Source organism: Sminthopsis crassicaudata, chromosome 1, assembly GCF_048593235.1.
Source record: "Sminthopsis crassicaudata isolate SCR6 chromosome 1, ASM4859323v1, whole genome shotgun sequence".
NCBI lineage: Eukaryota > Metazoa > Chordata > Mammalia > Dasyuromorphia > Dasyuridae > Sminthopsis > Sminthopsis crassicaudata.
In genome coordinates, this window is record NC_133617.1 from 625,738,049 (window position 1) to 625,753,329 (window position 15,281).

The window sequence follows — 15,281 nt, forward strand, 5'->3', positions numbered from 1 at the left end:
GGAGGGCTATGCGTCACAAGTGGGGTCTATAAATTTAATATTGGGGAAGGGGTTCAGGGTGGTCAAGGGAAAAAAAGCATAATCTGGGGATAATATGATGGCAGGAAATACAGAATTAGTAATTTTAACTGTAAATGTGAATGAGATCAACTCTCCCATCAAATGGAGATGGATAGCAGACTGGATCAAAAGTCAGAACCCTACAATATGTTGTTTACAGGAAACACACTTAAAGCAGGGAGATACATACAGAGTAAAGGTAAAAGGTTGGAGCATAATCTATTATGCTTCAGGTAAAGCCAAAAAAGCAGGGGTAGCCATCCTTATCTCAGATCAAGCAAAAGCAGAAATTGATCTAATTAAAAGAGATAAGAAAGGAAACTATATCCTGCTAAAAGGTAGCATAAACAATGAAGCCATATCAATACTAAACATATATGCACCAAATGGTATAGCATATAACTTTCTAAAAGAAAAGTTAAGAGAGTTGCAAGAAGAAATAGACAGTAAAACTATAATAGTGGGAGATCTCAACCTTGCACTCTCAGATTTAGACAAATCAAAACACAAAACAAATAAGAAAGAAATTAAAAAAGTAAATTAGAAAAACTAGGTATGATAGACCTTTGGAGAAAACTGAATGGTGATAGAAAGGAATATACTTTCTTCTCAGCAGTTCATAGAACCTATACAAAAATTGACCATATATTAGGACATAAAGATCTCAAAATTAAATGCAGGAAGGCAGAAATAATAAGTGCCTTCTTCTCAGATCACAATGCAACAAAAACTACATTCAATAAGAAGTTATGGGTAAATAGACCAAAAAGTAATTGGAAACTGAATAATCTCATCTTAAAGAATGACTGGGTGAAAGAGCAAATTATAGAAACAATAATTTCACCCAAGATAATGACAATGATGAGACATCATACCAAAATCTGTGGGGTGCAACTAAAGTGGTAATAAGGGGAAATTTTATATCTTTAGAGGCTTATTGGAACAAAATAGAGAAAGAGAAAATTAATGAATTGGGCCTGCAACTTAAAAAGCTAGAAAAAGACCAAATTAAAAACCCCCAACCAAAAATAAAACTTGAAATACTAAAATTAAAAGGAGAAATCAATAATATTGAAAGTAAAAAAAAAAACTATTGAATTAATAAATAAAACCAAGAGTTGGTTTTATGAAAAAGCCAATAAAATAGATAAACCTTTGGTAAATCTGATCAGAAAAAGGAAAGAGGAAAATCAAATTGTTAGTCTTACAATGAAAAGGGGGATCTTTCCACCAATGAAGAGGAAATTAGAGAAATAATAAGCAGTTATTTTGCGCAACTTTATGCCAATAAATTTGATAACTCAAGTGAAATGGATGACTTCCTCAAAAAATATAGGCTTCCTAGATTAACAGAGGAGGAGATAAATTGCTTAAATAGTCCCATTTCAGAAAAAGAAATAGAACAAGCTATTAATCAACTCCCCAGGAAAAAAATCCCCAGGACCAGATGGATTTACATATGAATTCTACCAAACATTTTAAGAACAATTAGCCCCAATGTTATATAAATTATTTGAAAAAAATAGGGGATGAAAGAGTCCTGCCAAAGTCCTTTTATGACACAGACATGGTACTGATACCTAAACCAGGTAGATCGAAATCTGAGAAAGAAAACTATAGACCAATTTCCTTAATGAATATTGATGCTAAAATCTTAAATAAGATATGAGCAAAAAGTCTTCAGAAAATCATCCCCAGGATAATACACTATGATCAAGAAGGATTTATACCAGGAATGCAGGGCTGGTTTAATATTAGGAAAACTATTAGTATAATTGACCATATTAATAATCAAATTAATAAAAACCATATGATCATCTCAATAGATGCAGAAAAAGCATTTGATAAAATCCAACATCCATTCCTACTAAAAACGCTTGAGAGTATAGGAATAAATGGACTATTCCTTAGAATAATCAGGAGCATATATTTACGACCGTGAGTAAGCATAATATGCAAAGGAGATAAACTGGAAACTTTCCCAGTAAGATCAGGAGTGAAACAAGGTTGCCCACTATTACCATTACTATTCAATATTGTATTAGAAATGTTAGCCTCGGCAATAAGAGTCGAGAAAGAGATTAAAGAAATAAGAGTAGGTAATGAGGAAATCAAACTGTAACTCTTTGCAGATGATATGATGGTATACTTAGAAAACCTCAGAGATTCTAATAAAAAGTTATTAGAAATAATTCACAACTTTAGCAAAGTTGCTGGATACAAAATAAATCCACATAAATCCTCAGCATTTTTATACATCACCAACAAAAGGCAACAGCAAGAGATACAAAGAGAAATTCCATTCCAAACACATGTTGAGAGTATAAAATATTTGGGAATCCATCTACCAAAGAAAAGTCAGGAATTATATGAGCAAAATTATGAAACACTTGCCACAAAAATAAAGTCAGATTTAAATAATTGGAAAGACATCCAGTGCTTGTGGATAGGCCAAGCAAATATAATAAAGATGACAATACTCCCCAACTAATGTATTTATTTAGTGCTATACCAATCAGACCCCCAAGAAACTATTTTAGTGACTAGAAAAAATAACAACAAAGTTCATATGGAAAAATAAAAAGTCGAGAATTTCAAGGGAATTAATGAAAAAAAAAGTCAGATGAAGGTGGTCTAGGTATGCCTGTTCTAAAACTATATTATATAGCAGCAGTCACCAAAACCATTTGGTATTGGCTAAGAAATAGACTGGTCGATCAGTGGAACAAATTAAGTACAAAGGACAAAAAAGGGTACAACTATAGCAATCTAGTGTTTGATAAACCCAAAGATACCAACATTAGGGATAAAAATGCATTATTTGAAAAAAACTGTTGGGAAAACTGGAAATTAGTATGCCAGAAATTAGATATGGACCCACACTTAACACCATACACCAAAATAAGATCAAAATTGGTCCATGATTTAAGCATAAAGAATGAGATCATAAATAGATTAGAGGAACAGAGGATAGTCTACCTCTCAGACCTGTGGAGGAGGAAGGAATTTATGACTAGAGAAGAACTAGAGATCATTATTGATCACAAAATAGAAGATTTTGATTACATCAAACTTAAAAGTTTCTGTATAAACAATACTAATGCAAACAAGATTAGAAGGGAAGTAACAAATTGGGAAAATATTTTTATAGTTAAAGTTAAAGTTATAGTTAAAGATAAAGGTCTCATTTCCAAAATATATAGAGAATTGATCCTAATTTGTAAGAAACCAATTTTCCAATTGATAAATGGTCAAAGGATATGAACAGACAATTCTCAGATAATGAAATTGAAACTATATCCACTTATATGAAAGAGTGTTCCAAATTACTACTGATCAGAGAAATGCAAATTAAGACAACTTTGAGATATCACTACACACCTGACAGATTGGCTAAGATGACAGGAACAAATAATGATGAATGTTGGAGGGGATGTGGAAAAACTGGGACACTGATACATTGTTGGTGGAGTTGTGAAAGAACCCAGCCATTTTGGAGAGCAATCTGGAACTATGCCCAAAAGTTATCAAACTGTGCATAGCCTTTGATCCAGCAGTCCTACTACTGGGCTTATATCCCAAAGAAATACTGAGGAGGGGAAAGGGATCTGTGTGTGCCAAAATGTTTGTAGCAGTTCTTTTCATAGTGGCTAGAAATTGGAAGATGAATGGATGTCCATCAATTGGAGAATGGTTGGGTAAATTATGGTATATGAAGGCTATGGAATATTATTGCTCTGTAAGAAATGACCAGCAGGATGAATTCAGAAAGGCTTGGAGAGACTTGCATGAACTGATGCTGAGTTAAATGAGCAGAACCAGAAGATCACTATACACTTCAACAATGATACTGTATGAGGATGTATTCTGATGGAAGTGGATATCTTCAATATAAACAAGATCCAACTCACTTCCAGCTGATCAATGATAGACAGAAACAACTACACCCAGAGAAGGAACACTGGGAAGTGAATGTAAAATATTAGCACTACTGTCTATCTACCCAGGTTACTTATACCTTTGGAATCCAATACTTAACATGCAACAAGAAAATTGGATTACACACATGTATTATATCTAGGTTATACTGTAACACATGTAAAATGTATGAGATTGCCTGTCATTTAGGGGAGGAAGTGGAGGTAGGGAGGGGAAAATATGGAAAAATGAATACAAGGGACAATGTAGAAAAATTACTCGTGCATATATACTGTCAAAAAATGTATAATTATAAAATTAAAAAAAAAAAACTCAATAAAATATCAAACTTGAAATTCTAAAAATAAAAGGACAGATTAATAAAATTGAAAGTAAAAACTATTGAATTAATAAATAAAACTAACAGTTGGTTTTTTGCAAAACCCAACAAAATAGATAGCCTTTAGTTAATTTGAATAGAAAAAGGAAAGAGGTGGGAAATGAGTGTAAACTGTGAGCATTGTTTTTTGTTTTGTTTTGTTTTGTTTTGTTTTGTTTTGTTTTGTTTTGTTTTGTTTTGTTTTGTTTTGTTTCTCTTCCCAGATTATTTTTACCTTGTGAATACAATCCTTCCTTTGCAACAACAACAACAACAAAATTCGGTTCTACACATATATATTGTACCTAGGATATACCATAAGATATTTAATATGTAATTTAATATGTATGGGAATGCCTGCGGGGGGTGGAGGGAAGGAGGGGAAAAACTTGGAACAGAAGGGAGTACAAGGGATAATGTTGTTAAAAAATTACCTATGCATATGTACTGTCAAAGAAAATGTTGTAATTATAAAAATTAATAAAAAAATTTTAAAAAAAAGAAAAAGGAAAGAGGAAAATCAAATTGTTATTTTCAAAAATGAAAAGGGAGAACTTTCTACCAATGAAGAGGAAATTATAGCAATAATTAGGAGTTACTTTGCCTAAATTAATGCCAATAAATTTGATAACCTAAATGACATGGGGGAATACACACAAAAATATAGATTGCCCCGATTAACAGAAGAAGAAATAACTTAAATAGTCCCATTTTAGAAAAAGAAACAGAACAAGCTATTACTCAATTCCCTAAGAAAAAATCCCTAGGACCAGATGGATTTACATTGGAATTCTACAAAACATTTAAAATACTATATAAACTATTCAAAAAAATAGGGAATGAAGGACTCCTAGCAAATTACTTTTATGACATAGATATGGTACTGATACCTGAACCAGATAGGACAAAAACAAAGAAAGAAAATTATAGATCAATCTCCCTAATGAATATTGATGCAAAAATCTTAAATAAAATGTTGCAAAGTCATCCCAAGGATAATGCACCATGACCAAATAGAATTCATACCAGGAATTTGGGGCTGATTCAATATTAGGAAAACTTTCAGGGAAGAAAATAGACATTCAATGATATAGGTGAATTTCATCTATTTCTAATGAAAACACCAGAACTAGTTGACTACATCAATAACCAAATTAACAAAAAACATATAATTACCTCAATAGATACAGCAAAACATTTGATAAAATCCCACATCCTTTCATGTTAAAAAAAAAAAAAAACTAAAGAATGTAGAAATAAACTAACTTTTCCTTAAAATAGTCAGTAGCATCACTTTAAAACCATCAGCAAGCATTATACATAATGCGAATAAACTGGAACTACTCCCAATGAGATCAGGGGTGAAACAAGGTTGCTCATTATAATCATTATTATTCAATGATGTATTAGAAATGCTATCTTTGGCAATAAGAGAAGACAAAGATTAAAGGAATTAGAGTAGGTAATGAGGAAACCAAATTATCACTCTTTGCAGATGATATGATGGTATTCTTGGAGAACCCTAGAGAATCCTAAAAACCTATTAGAAATTATCCACAACTTTAGCAAAGTTCAGGATACAAAATAAATCTAAATAAATTATCAGAATATTTTTTTCACTAACAAAATCCAACAGCAAGTGATACAAAGATAAATTCCATTTAATATAACTGTTAATAGGATAAAATATGTGATAATCTATCTGCCAAGGGAAAGTCAGGAGATATATGAGCAAAACTACAAAACTCTTTCTACACAAAGTCAGGTCTAAACAATTGGGAAAATATCAAGTGCTCTTGGATAGGTAGAGTGAATATAATAAAGATCACAATACTCCCTAAACTAATGTGTTTATTTAGTGCTATACAAAAGGTCAAGAATTTCAGGGGAACTAATGGGGGAAAAATGAAGATGCCCTAGCTGAACCAGATCTAAAACTGTATTATAAAGCAACAGTCATCAAAACCATTTGTCACTGGCTAAGAAATAGAGATCAATAGAATAGGTTAGATTCAAAAGACAAAATAGTCAATGACTATAGTAATCTATAATTATTAGTAATTATAATTATTAGTAACATAATGATGAATGTTGAAGGGGATGCAGGAAAATTGGGACACTGATACATTGTAGGTGGAACTGTGAATGGATCCAACCATTCTGGAGAGCAATTTGGAACAATGCTCAAAAAGTTATCAAGTTATGCATACCCTTTGACCCAGTAGTATTTCTACTAGGCTTATGTCACAAAGAGATCTTAAAGGAGGGAAAGGAACCCACATGTGCAAAAATGTTTGTGGCAGTCCTTTTTGTAGTGGCAAGAAACTGGAAACTGAGTGGATGCCCATCAATTAGAGAATGGCTGAATAAATTATGGTGTGGAATATTATTGTTTTATAAGAAATGACCAACAGGATGATTTCAGAGAGTCCTGGAGAGACTTACATGAACTGATGCTGAGTGAAAGGAGCAGAACCAGGAGATCATTATACACGGCAACAACAAGACTATACAATGATCAATTCTGATGGATGTGGCTCTCTTCAACAATGAGATGATTCAAACCAGTTCCAAATGTTCAGTGATGAAGAGAGCCATATACATCCAGAGAGAGAGCTGTGGAAACTAAGTGTGGACCACAACATAGCATTTTCACTCTTCTGTTGATGTTTACTTGCACTTTGTTTTCTTTCTTGGCTTTTTTTTCTTTTTGATTCATTTTTTCTTGTGCAACAAAATAACTGTATAAATATGTATACGTGTATTGGATTTAAATTATCTTTTAATATATTTAACATGTATTGGACTACCTGCCATCTAGGAGAGGGAGTAGGGAGAAGGAGGGAAAAAATTGGAACAGAAGGGTTTGCAAGGATCAATGTTGAAAAATTACCCATGTACATGTTTTGTAAATAAAAATCTTTAATAAAATTCAAAAAAGAATAGACTTAAAAGTCAAGAAAGGTTGAAAAAAAAAACGATAGAAAAAAATCAGACCACTCAAAGGTGCTATGGTGACCAGGAAGATCAAAACATACATTCAGAATAAGACAACAGAATCAAAATGCCTATCTCCAAAGCCTCAAAGAAAAACACGAATTGCTCTTAGGCCATAGAAGAGCTCAAAAAGGATTTTAAAAATCAAGTAAGAGAAGAAGAGGAAAAATTGGGGGAAGATGATGAAGGAAATAATGAAAAAATAGTCAACCATTTGGTAAAGGCACAAAAAAAAAATTACTCAAGAAAATAACACCTTAAAAAACTGAATAGGTCAAATGACAAAAGAATCTCAAAAATACAATGAAGCAAAGAATACCTTGAAAAGCAGAATTTGCCAAATGGAAAAAGATGCACAAAAATTCACTAAACACAAATCCTTACAAAAATACAAAAAGGCCAAATGGGAAAGGAGCTACAAAGACTCACTGAAGAAAATAATTCCTCAAAAATTAGAATGGAACAAACAGAAACCAATGAATTTATGAAACATTAAGAAACAAAATTTTTAAATGAAAAAATAGAAGAAAAAGTGAAATATCTCATTGAAAAAAACTGACCTAGAAAATAGAGGAAAGATAATATCATAATTATTGGACCACTTTCAAGTCACATGGAAAAACAGCCTAGACATCATCTTTTAAGAAATTATCAAGGGAAACTAATATTCTAGAAACAAAGAGTAAAATGGAAAAGAATACACTGATCATCTCTAGAAAAATATACCCAAAATGAAAGCTCCCAACAAATTTTAATCAAATCCCAGGACTCTCAAATAAAGGAGAAAATATTGCAAGTAGTGAAAAAGAAATGATTCAAATATGGAGCCACAGTCAGGATAACACAAGTGTTAGCAACTTCTACACTAAAGGATAAAAGGCCTTGGAATATGATATTACAGAGGAGCTTGGACTGCAATCAATAATTATCTATCCAGAAATAGTGAATATAATCCTTTAAAAGGAAAAAATGAATATCTGATGAAAAGACCAAAATTGAATAGAAAAGTTGACTTTCAAATGCCAGATGTAAAAGAATTATAAAAAAGGTAAATAGAAAAGAAAAATCATAAGGGATTTGATAAGGTTAAACTATTTCTATTTCTACATGGTAAAATTAAATTTATAACTCATAAAATTTTTCTCATTATCAAGGCAGTTAGAAAGACTACACATAGATATGAAAGCATAAATGTGAGTTGACTGTGATGATATGAATATCTAAAAAAAATTAAATTAGTAGAGGAGAAAGAATAATGCACTAAGAGATGAGTAAGTGGAGAGGAATGAGATAAATTATCTGACATAAAAGGGCCTGAAAGACAGTTTACAGTGGGGAGGATAATGGAGGAAGTGATGAGTGGAGCATATGAATCTTATTCTCACCAAAACTGGCTCAAAGAGGGATTAGTGGAGTGCAGAAACCTATCTTACTGCACACGAAAGTATGAAAAGAAGGAGAAAAAGGGAAAGGTGAGGAGAACTGATAGAAAGGAGTACAGTTAGAGCAATTTAAAATTCAGAAGCAAAAAATTTTTGAGAAAGAAGATAGCAAGTACAAAAAATGGGGAAAATAGGATGGAGGAAAACAAACAGTTGGTAATCATTACTGTGAAAAAAATAGCATAGAGTGAATTTCTCTGATAAAGACTTCATACTCCATACATATAGAAAACTGAGTCAAATGTATACAAATAAGAGCCATTCCTCAATTGATAAATGATCAAAGGATATGAACACACAGTTTTCAGACAAAGTAATCAAAACTTAGTCATATAAAAATGCTCTAAGTTACTCTTTCCCTTCCATATTTATTTATTTTATTTAAATGTATGAATTAAAGCAAGCATTTCCATAATATAGTATAATAAAAAGATGAAACTGCAAATCTATTATGTACAATTTGCTATTCTTTTAAATATATAATAAAAGTTATCACATAAATTTCCCCCCTTTTCCCTTCCCTTCCTTCCTCCCCAATCCTAGAAATGCTACCATTACATCCAATGAGGTATATGTATTATGTATATTTGTATGCATGTGTATAATTATACACATTCTATTATTCTATACATACTTATATCTACCAATTCTCTCTTTGGATGTAGATAATATGTTTTTTCATATGTTCTTTGTAACTAATTTGGATGTAGTCAAAATTTCTTATTCACTCAGTCTTTTTTTTTAATTTTTAAATTTGGTACTGTGTTTTTCCTCAGCTACATGTAAAAACAACTTTAACATCTGTTTTTAAAACTTCCAATGAGTGAAGTGAAAAATTAAAGAACTCTGAGCTACACACCATTCAAACTGACTAATAAGAAAGAAAAGAAAAATGACAAATGTTGGAAGGGATAGGGACAAATGAAAAGGCTAATGTTCTATTGAAGTTGTATACTGATTTAACCATTCTGGAGACTAATTTAAAACTATATCTGAAGAAATATAAAACCATGCATATCCCATGACTAAGAAATACCACTATTAGATCTATATCCCAGAGATTAAAAAAAAAAGGAAAAGGACTTATATGTACAAAAATATTTATAGCAATTCTTTTAGTGGTAGCAAAGAACTGAAAATTGAAGAAAAGTCCATCCATTGTGGAATGGCTGAAAGAGTTGTTTTCTATGATTATGATGTAATAGTATTGTGCTTCAAGAAATGATGTTTTCCTGGCAAAAGAATCCCTCTAGTTCAGCTGGTTACAGGCTAGGGAAGTCCCTAAGCACCCGATCTCCTGGTGCCAGGAGAAAAGCAAAAAAGGGGAAAGAAAAAGAAAATAAAAGTATTGAACATCTTCTCTGTTATTCTTATTGTTAATCTTTCCTGTAATCCATTCCCTCCTACTGCCTTCTTCCTTTCCTGATTCTCCTCCTCCTGTTGTAACAATTAGCAATCCTGAAGCCACATTTCTAAGGGTGCTTACGTTCTTTTCCCTTAGAGCCATTATGGGGAATGGGGAATGGACAAGCTACTGTCTGGTCTCTACAATGACATCTGTAAAGATGGGAGAAATTCTGAGCAGCTGAGCAAGAATAAAGTTACACATATTCTCTCTCTCCATATTTGTTCCAGACTTATACTTGAGAGACTTAAGTACCCAAATATTGCTGCAATTGATTCCCCCTCTCAGAACTTGACAAGGCATTTTAGAGTATTAGATTCATTCATGAATGCCACTTAGAGGTTAGGGCTGTCTTGTACACTGGCTGGCATTTCCAGAAGTGTGACCTTGGTGATTGTTTACATCATGATGATTACTGATATTGGCTGGGAAGATGTACCACACATGGTTTGACCAGGAAGGTCTTGTGCCAGTACCAATTTGGGTTTACAGAAGCAGCTCCAGGAATTTGAAAAAGAATGAAGTTTACCATTTTCGGTAGTAGCTAAAAGACGAGTATGGAGAAAACCCCTTAAAGGATGCAGAAAAAGCCTGAGTAATTACAAAGAGCAAGAACATGCCAAACAACCTCAGCAGAATCCCAGCAGGAGGTAGTGGAATAGATTTTAACCTTACCATCATTAACCTACAATAACACTCTGGAGACATAACTTAATAGGATTATGTTTTATTCTTTCTCCTCTTTTTCGGGCTTGTCTTTCATATTTTTCTGTATGCCCAGTGATATACTTGACTCCTTTGCAGTCCATTTGGTATTGGGATTAGCAGGGCCATCAGGGATGATTGGGTGATGGTGATGGAGGTCTGATAATTGTAGTCGTAAGGGAATTGTGGGTTTTTCCTATTGGAAATACAAATTTTCTCCAGGTACTCTCTTTTTGCCCTACAACTTTAGCCTCTATCCCAAGAGGCCCCAGCCTTAGTTTGCTTTGCAAAAGGGATGTTGCTCAATGACAGTGTATTACTGTAGTGAGGAGGGATGTGTGCACGTCCTTGTATATATCTATATCTATATCTATATATAAAATATATAAAATATATAAATATATATAAAATATATAAAATATATAAATATATATAATATATATATATATATAATATATAAATATATATAAAATATATAAAAAAGAATTCAAGGACATAAATTGAAGGGCTGGAGGAAACAAAGTTCTTCCCTGAGAGTCTAGTTTGGGATGATTTGAGGGTTGATGCCAGAAGGGAAAGATGAGATAGAAGAGCACCAATGGAAAGTGGTCTGCTGAGATTGTTTGTTGTCCAGTTATCTTTGAGCTAGTGCATCTTAGAGAGCCAGGGTTTCTTCTTAGGGACTTTAGAGCTATCCTTAAGTCATCCTGGTTTGGTCCAGGTGGTCTCCACATCTTTCTGGGAGGTCAGAGCACTTTTGAGCAAATCACTGAGTTCTGCTGATTATTGACCACAGGGTACCATTTCACTCCTTGTCAACAGGACCACCTCAAAGATTCCTTCATGTATAGGTTTATTTTTCACCTTCACTATGTAACAGAATTATCTCAGGATTCTTATATGTCTGTGTATTGTGTCCAAAGAAAATGTTTACTAAGTACCCTGACAATGTTCATTAATAAATGCCTGAGCATTGATTAAGATTTTTGTTTGTAGTGTGGACTTTGGAGTTGATCTCAGTTAGCTCATAGAGATTGCTTGTTTTTTTGTTTTGTTTTGTTTTGTTTTTTCCTTGGGGGTTGCATCCTTTTAAATTTTTTGTTTGGTTTTGTTTTGTTTTTTTCTTAATTGATGAACCCAACCCATGAGTACTCCATTTCTGGGGAGAAGAGAAATGGAAGGGCTTCAATGCCCATCCAAGGCATTTGAGAGTTTCTAACTTTGGCTTGAATACTGATGCTTATGATGAGGATGAATTTAAATATTAAAGCAGAGAACAGAATATATGGGTATGAATGTATAACTTCTGCTTTGTGTGCACTGGGGGACAACAGTAGCCATAATTTGCTGGGCCCTACTGTTTTTCAGGGAGTCTCCACTCCCTTGTGCCAATTCAGAGTTTTTAAGCATGCAGAGCTCCAAGAATGAAAAAAAAATTTCCATTCTCTCCCTAAAAAATGTTGCAACCCTGTTCCTCTGAATGCCACCACAAAAAAAAACAAAAAACTCTTGAATAAGAAGAGAAGCTATCCAGTGCTTTGTAGAGTCTGTGTTAAAAGTGGGGACTGGGAAGAGTGGAATCCCATGTTTGTAGATATAAGCTATTTTGCCCCAAAAATAACAGTGGAGGAGAGAGATATTGTTGATGCAGTTATAACTTTACACTTCAAATAACAACAAAAATACCCCTGTCTTTCAGACCATTTTTGTCAAACCAAAAGGGAAAATTTTTTAAAGTTAATAATGTTGATTTTAGATTCTAAGTACATAAATGTGTGTATATGTTTTGGAATATTTAAATGTCATGCTTAACCCAAAATGCTATTTTAAGTAGCAGTTGCCAGTAATAATCTTTCTCTACAGCAAAAGCCAGAGTTCTGAAATATTTCGCATTACTACTAGAAAAACTAGTGGACAGCTGAAGATGTCTGCTTCTTCCCATATTTGCTGGGAGCCATTATTTTCATACCTGCAGTTTCTGAGCTTCCTCTCTGTGGTCTGCATTGCATTATCAAAAGGGAAAAAGTGGGGGGGAAAGAGGGAAAATAAATAACCTGTGGTTGTTTTCTATATTTGCAATTTTAAGTGTCTACTGATCTTTTTGAAGCTCCTGTCTTTTTTTTTTTTTTTTTTTTTTATTGAAATGGATGCTCTGTCATGACACAGTGTATGCTTTTAGGAACTGAGATTACACTTTGGCCAAAAAAATGTATTTGCACACTAAAAACTTGCTTTAGTTGGGTTTTTAATTTGAATGACTTGGGGAAAGGGAGGAAATAATTCAGTATATTAAATGTATTTCCCCTTCTGATTTCTGATGTAGTATTGATTGTTCTTAACCTTGATTTGAATAAAAGAAATGGGTAACTTTGGGTTTCATCCCCTGAGCTTTTTGGCACCTTGGGGGACACTGTGCAAAGTTTCTCACCCCATTTGTATTTTCTCCATGATGTATATCATCTGTGATGTGTGTTTAATTAAAGCTTCATATTTTTATAATAAAGACTACATTTTCTAACTTAAAAACAAAAAAACAACAAAAATGATGAGGTTCTCAGGAAAAAAATGAAAAGACTTATATGAGCAAAGTAAAATAAAGTAAAATGAGCAGAACCATGAGAATATTTTAAACAATAACAGCACTATTGTATGATAATCTACTATGAATCATTTGGCCATTCTCAGCGAAACAATGATCTAGGATAATCCTATATGATTTATATGAAAAGTGTTGTCCAACTCCAAAGTTAGAACTGGTAGAGCCTGAATCCTAATATTTTTCTTTATTTTGGGAGGAGAAGTTTTTTCTGTTTTCTTTCACAGAATGACTTACATGCAAATTTGTTTTGCATGACTTCATATGTATAATCTAAGTCAAATTGCTTGCCTTCTCAATGGGGGAAGGCAGGAAGAGAATTTGGAACTCAAAATTTAAAAATAAAAAGAATGTTAAAATTGTTCTTACATGTAATTGGAAAAAGTAAAATATCAAATAAGAAAAAAGTAAAAATATTACTACTAAGGCAAACATAAACATTAAAGAAAATCCACTAGAATACAATATGCCATTTTGAATAAGAGTCAGCAATGAAAGGAGCACTGGTTATGGACTTTGGAGTATTTGAGTTTAGTTCCTGCCTCTAAAACTTTTAATCACAAGCAAGTATCTTAACCATCCTGCAACTGAATAAAATGAGGAGTTCAAGTAGTTGGGCTTGAATGATCCTTTCAGCTCAAAATCCATGATCTAACTCTAGATCCATGATTTATTGTCTGTGAAACAAAAATACCTGGTACAATGAAAGTCTCAATCAATGGTCTTTCACCTAAATCAGTTATGACTTTATTTGACCATACTTATTACCAGATTAGAAATAATTAATTCACATTGAATGTTTTAAATTAGAACAAAATTCTCCTATGTAGTTCCAAAAAGCTTTGAGACATAACTTCAGGACAATTTGGAATAATCAAAATCCCTTTGTCTTTTGCCAATAATCTCAGATTTGATATCTGTTTTTAATGTTTGATGGGATAGCCTTGTTATTTTCGCTATCCTTTCTTGTCACATATTTGTCATTGTCAACCTCAACTCCCCTTCACCATGACTCAGTTTAAAATTTACTTAAAGACACCCTTCTGCAGTTTTGAATCTTATCTAGAATGATTTTCATTTATAACAGGTTCTCCATTGATTGGTAATCCTAACAGTAATTCCCCAGAGAGTATTAGTTTTTTTGTGTTTTTTTTGTTTTGTTTTGTTTTGTTTTTTTCTAATAATCTCTACTTTAATGTTAGATGTGGCTTAAGAGAGACTTGGCGGTGGGGATAGGACTGTATTAAATGTTGGGGGTGGAGAGTAGAAGTGCAGAAGAATGATGATATTTTGACTATGTTTGTCAGCAATCTGATTATCTGTGATTATATTTTTTCCAATCCAGAAAGAGGTCATTTCCTCATTTAATAAAAAGAATTTTAAGTATTTAGTACAAACTACTTTTTTGTTTAAAAATCTGAATTGTAAATCCAAAGCATACTAGGACATGATTTTAAAGAACATTTAAAGAAACTACAAATTTGTTTTAAACAAAACTTAAAAGTACTTTTCCTACACTACAGACTTCCTTGTGAGACTCTTCTAACAGAGTAACTTGGTAACCAATGCTTTGAAGCTTAGGCCTGTGAATTCCAAATTATTGCCAGCTTCCCAAATGACCTTCAGTAAATCTGAATCCTTCTGTGCCTTAGCAACCTCTTTGTTTATTGGGACTTAAAACACTAGTTGTCCTATAAATTTTGCCAGACAAAATAATTATCTTGAAAGATTATCTTTAAAATGATGAGAATATTGTCTAATGATAAATATATTTTCTTT

General features: G+C 32.7%; 1 pseudogene; it reads left to right on the forward strand.

Moving 5' to 3' along the window:
- The first annotated feature begins 10,318 nt into the window (after positions 1–10,318).
- Positions 10,319–10,796, forward strand: LOC141555580 (dual specificity protein phosphatase 22 pseudogene; annotated as a pseudogene).
- The last annotated feature ends 4,485 nt before the right edge of the window (positions 10,797–15,281 follow it).